Here is a 6,345-nt window from a genome sequence, read left to right as displayed (position 1 = left end):
AAGTTGGTCATATCAACAGTTTGTAAAAATGTTATAAAATAATTTGTGACTATACTATTACTTATATTTTTGGCATTTTCTGCCATAATTTTAACTTTGAATATTAAAGAAAAAAATTGCTAGAATTAAATACAAGTACAATACACTTGGCTTCTTTTATTACATTTCAAGTTGAGGGAAAAATAACGTATAGATAAAACTTAGTGGTATACTGGTATGGGAAAAGAAGAAGAAGAAGAACTTGACACATTTACGTGGAAAACAAAGTGATAGTTGAACTAATATGAGTTACAAACATGTGAAATAGTTACAGACTTTAAAAAAAAGAAAAATGACTATAGTTATAGTAATTCCGTTTGCTGTAACTCATAGCCCTAATTAATGGTTTTTGCTTTTCTATTATCTTTTGTAACCCTAATTCTTCATTTCCTAATAATAATAATAATAATAATAATAATAATAATAATAATAATAAATAAGAACGTTATTTGATTAGCAGCTAATACTTGCACAATAATAATGGTAATATATATTGTGACAATATATTAATACCAACTACATGTTGGATTCCATTTGTAGCAGAAAATAATCTGAGAGGGTGTTGACAAAGTTCTATATAGCTTTCTCATGAATAACATCTCATGAAGGACTAAGTATTGATAGAGCCAGCAGATGCAGAATCACAGGGATGCACAAAAAAACATTAGTTTAAAAAAAGTTCATTACAATCTTTCTAATAAAGGTAAATTTCTTTTAGTTATAATATTTTTTTTCATTCTTAATTGTGTTGATACCCATTTTTGATTAAAAAAAAAGGGAAAAGAGCCCAATCGTAATAACAAGCAAAAAGGAATGAAAGAAAAGATTAGAAAGTAAAGGTAGAAACAAGGGCTGTAAAAGTCCAAAAGAAAGAAAGGAAAGAAAGAAGGCCTAATGGGCCAGTCTGGCAGGCAGGCCCACAAGCCCAATAAGAGGCAAAAGTGGAACAAGTCTAATAAGCCCATACCTTTCTCCACAAAAAAGACGAGTATGGGTGAAGAGGATTTAGGAGTAGAATGAGGCAAAGCCAAATATTAGCAGCAAAAACATCGTGGGAAAGAAAGAAAATAAAAGCAGGAAGTAATAAGACAACCACACTATGGCTGGAGCACCACCAATCTATACCCAACCAATGCAAGGGAGGTGGGCCCATGGTCAAGGGATTCATAGAGGGAGTGATTTGGTGGAGGGGGAAAAATGACTTATTTTCGATATCCAGCCAAGGCCTCTTTTGGGAGGTGCTTTGCTGGAAATGCATCTTTGCCCAAAATAGATAGTAAATGGTTGAGACCATTTGATTTATGTCAGAGAGATAGGTAGAGAGGGACCCAAAGTTTTACCCGTTTGAATGAGAGAGAAAGGCTCACGACAGAACCAAACAGATAGGGATTTGTCGTGAAATGAGTAGTGGAAGAGAGAGAAAGTATTGGGCATGCCCAGGTGTAGTGGAGGCCGAAAAGCTAGTAGGTTAGTGGGTAGCCCTGAAGAGGTGTTCACAGCAAACAAAAATAGTTGGTGAGCAATAGGGGTAAAAGAGGGAAATCCCATATGATTAACCTAGTATAAATATGAATAGTAGCCATAAATGGAGGTAAGAGAACAACTAAGGCAAGAAATAGAGAGAATTGAAAGAGAAATAAGATAGAGAAAAGAAAGAGTGAAGTAAAAGTAAAAAAGAGTCTCATCATAGAAAAGTAAAAAAGAGAACATGGCAGAAAAGGCATGCATCAATATGTAATCTTTTCCCTCCATTTTTCCAGCAAATCCACTCTTTGTAACCCCGACAGAACAGAAAGTAGCTATCCAAACCCATCCTCCAAAATGCACAACTTTAATGGCTTAGTCCAGTAGCAAGGTTGTCCAAGTTGGAGTTTGGGCTCTATTTAGTTCACTTCCTGTGGGAGACCATCATTTTTTATTTTGCTGCACTAATTATATTAATTGCTTTTTTTGACTAAACTTTTTGCCATAAGATATTCATTTTTAAATTTATAAATGTGTATTGATATTTGCGGATTAATACCCATGTATTTATTATTGTTTGTTGTCTTTCTTTTAGAGTGCTAGTCTTGTGCATAGACTAGCCCTTTAGCAAGCTCATGCTAGAACAGTGAGTCAGGCCCAACTCTCCAAACCATAGCAGAATGGGTCTTAGCCCAAAAGCACAAAAGGCACCTACAAACTGCATTTTCCATTAACAAAATATTTTTTAACAATCTTCCTATGGTAATCAATTATATTAGTTTCGAATCATTCTTAACTAAACTCATTTACCTATTAACTATCTTCAAATTTTACAAATCCAAATTGGGTAGGGCATGTCTAACATCTCAAGGTAAGTTTAGAAAACTATGGCAAGGGTACACAAAAAACACAGTTTACAAAGAAGTTTATAGCAATCTTCTTAAGGTAAACTTCTTTCAATTATAATATTTTCCATTCATTCTTAAATAAATTGCATTTTCTATTAACAAAATGAATTTAACAATCTTCCTAAGGTAATCAATTATATTAGTTTTGAATCATTCTTAACTGAGCTCAATTACTCATTAACGAATCTTCAAATTTGTACAAATCCAAATTGGGTAGGGCATGTCCATCATCTCAAGACAAGTTCAAAAAACTAAAGGTTTTGTGCGAAGCATGAGTCAAAATCTAGTATCAATAATTTAATATAATACCTATATATATATATATATTTGTCATGTGCTTAAAAGTTGAGACATTAAATTATAAGACATATCGTATGTGGTAAAATTTATATATGTTGCTCTAAAATCTATGACATGCAAAATTTTATTTAGATATACTCAAAATTCATGGTCTCGTGTTAAGTTATTATTAGGTATTCTCGGTGTACGGTGGCATGGTGCTCCCTTATTTCACATTCATGTTAGATACTACTAAATAACTTTATGCATTAGTGGCACTAGGTTTAGCCTAGGGGGTTAAATGAACCCCCTGACTTGGCAAAAAAAGAAAAAAAAAAAAAAACTAAAATGCAAATTGCACCCTTTATGTTTGACTGAAATTCATTTTAGTTTTCTAACTTTACTTTAAGTTTCAAATCATTTTGTCCAATTTTGTTGAAAGTTTTCTATTTAAAAATATATTACTTTCACATGAAAAAATCTATAAAATTAATAAAAATATGAGATAGTAACATGAGATAAGAAGGAGATTGAAATGAGAAGAACTTAGGGTTTGTGTTTTATTTAGTAGGAGGGGCAAAAAAGTAAATAATAAAATTTTATAATATATATATATATATATATGGGTTGGGTCATGTTAGACGGATTTATGAATCTTATGTCCTGAACCCAACTTGACACATTGTAAAAAAAAATTAAAAAAAAAAAAAAGTTTCATAACCCAACCCTACTGTAAAAAAAAATTAAAAAAAAAAAGTTTCATAACCCAACCCAATCCACCAACCTTTAAAAACCGACTTACCCAATGGGTTGGGTTGGATTAGGTTTATTTTGGTGGGTTGGTTGCACACCCATATACTAAAATTGACCCGATCTAACCCAACCCGACGGGTTGGGTTGGATCGGGTCGATTTTGGCGGGTTGGCTGCACAACCATAAATACATATAAAACACACCATCTTGAGGAAAAAAATAATTTAACCTAAAAAAAGGTGTCACTAAATTTTATGTTTTGAAAATGATTTTGTATTGTTTATATGTTTATTTACATTTTATTATTTTATTTTATAAATTTAAGATGCAAATACTCACATAATATATATTTTTTAAATCTGTTATATATATTGGGCTTTCCATCTTTATGAAAGCACATAATTAATAGTTTACATGATGAAGATCATCCAGTATCAGCTATAGAGTTTGTTTCTAATCGGTGATGTTTGGTTTTAGAGTTACACTTTTCACGGAAAACGAGTGTGTAAATTCAGAATTGTAACTGAGTTTAATTTCAAAACAAACAAGTACAAAGGAATTAAAATCAACCGAAAAAAATTTTGAGCCCAAAGGTGGAGATAATTCTGTACCATAATCAAACCTTCAAAAGCCAATTCTACACCAACCAAAGCAACAACAGACACATCACTAGGTTTGGTGCGAATAACTTTTAGTTTAAAAGTTATAATAAGTTTCCATCTGTATTGGAACGTCTCTTATAGACAATAGTTTCAATTTTTGCAATTATCTCAATTTTGCTATTTTTGGTGAAATTTACTATTTGCCACATAATTACGTGATTAGTGCAAATTAGAGATTCTGGGTGTTTTCCAAGCTACCCTAGTTTGTTTGTTTGTTTTTTATTTTATATATTATTAAAATGTATTGTAGCCTCCATGGCAATTAAGTTATTAGATTAATAAAAAAATATACTTTGTCTATTGCTCCTTTATGGTGGATTCCAAAAACCCATCACCTTATGGATTCAAAGGACCTTTCGTGAATTTGAGGTTTTCATTAAGAATGTAACATGTTTAGTTTCTTTTCATTCAGAAAGCAATGTATTTGTTTTTTTTCTTTAGCTTCTGCGACATTGCACAAGTAAAAAGGCATATAAATATTATATTGTCCTATTTCATAATGTCAATCATGGATAAATTACTTTTGGGTTGTGTTAACGGGTATAGTAAGTTGGCCGTTAACACACCACTTTATGTCAGAATTTGTGTTAGTCACCCAGCTTTATAACAGTATTTTATCAGCATTATAGGCTTTAGGGTTAGCTTTATACAATTTCTCCAATTTTGTATTAAATGGACCCATATTATTTTAACCTTGACAATTACTTGTTAACCTTTGCCTTTACTTTTTCTTGATTAAAGTCGGATCCAGACCCAGTCAGCTAGTTCATGCATAATTTCTTCTTGCAACCTATGTTCAACAGAAGTATAGCTCAGCTGTGTACTCGATTCAATTGAGAGTTGTTAATGTATACGACCATGCCATATATTGATCGAGGTTGTAGTAAATCCACAAAATGTTTTTGTGCAGATCAATTCAACCACAATGGAAATCAACATTTGGGACCAAAATCCTCCTTCCTCTTAGTAGGATATTTTACATTGCTGTAAATTAAGGAGGGAACAACAGTTCCTAATCTTTGTATAAAGCTTGCTGTTGTGATACTTTTTTCCACAAACCTATCTGGTCCTTATTACCAAACTCAACTGATCAACATTCCAAAATTCCTGAAGTGTGACCCTATATAAAGCATAACGAAAAATATACTGCAACAATATTAAGGGATAAAAAACTCTGTTTTGATGTTTAGATTTGCATCCTCAAAGAAATCCAGAGCAATAAAATTCAATCATATCAATTTGTTTATAGTGCAGAAGGGAACAACAGGGATGCATTTGTTCCTCCAAATGCATCTAATTGGCGATTTCTTTGAAGCAGTCAAAGGCAGGATAGCATCTTTAAATATGGGATCTTGATTAGTAAGATTTAAGTGTTGAAACACCATTGCAATCTCAATGCGGCTGAAAGATGTACAATTTGGGGAAATTTGTCTTGTTTCAGTATTAGTCATTTGGTGTATGGCTTAAAAACTGAAAAAAAAAAAAAAAAAAAAAAAAAAAAAAAAAAAAAAAAAAAAAAAAACAGAAAAAAAAAAAAGCATCAATAGCACCAGCTGCTCCAAGGAAATGGTCTATTGCACCCTGAAAGTTACTGTAATCACATAAAAACCACCCAAAAGAAGAAAAGAAAAGTCAGTACGTAAGAACACCAAGTAATAATAAACTTATATGCATTTGTATACTAGTCACTGTAAAAACAACATAAAAAAATTAAAAAAAAAAAAAAAAAAAACTCAGATGGATTACAGGTGAGGCTGCGAGAGCCCACCAAATTTGTTGAACTTTTAACAGAGAATGCATACATTTAGGCAAAAACTTCCATGAGAAAAATCATCACAAGCTTAAACAAAGTCTTAAAAAGTGAGCTGGAAAGTATTAAAAAACACAGAGACTCGTATAAGACTGAAGGTTTCCCACATCTTCTACAATCATCTCGATCCAAAGAATTAACGTCACTCCTGACACAACGTTTGATGCCGCTCCAATGGAACGGGGTTAATTGCATTTGCCTAGCTTGGTCATTCCATCTTGTAAGAGCATCAAAAATTGTGGTAAGGAGGAGAGAATTGTGTTTACTAATCTGGTTTGTGTGAAATGGAAGGGGTTTGGGATCAATGGGATGGATGGGTGTGTTTTTTAAGCTGGATTGATCTGGGCATAACTTGGGTTACACATGATGGATTTCAGTGAGGTTTATCGCATCTTATAGGAAATTATATAAGCTTTTTTATAAGTATTTA

Source organism: Quercus suber, unplaced genomic scaffold (genome assembly GCF_002906115.3).
Source record: "Quercus suber isolate HL8 unplaced genomic scaffold, Cork oak 2.0 scaffold_503, whole genome shotgun sequence".
Classification (NCBI taxonomy): domain Eukaryota; kingdom Viridiplantae; phylum Streptophyta; class Magnoliopsida; order Fagales; family Fagaceae; genus Quercus; species Quercus suber.
Note: the sequence above shows the minus strand (reverse complement) of the source record.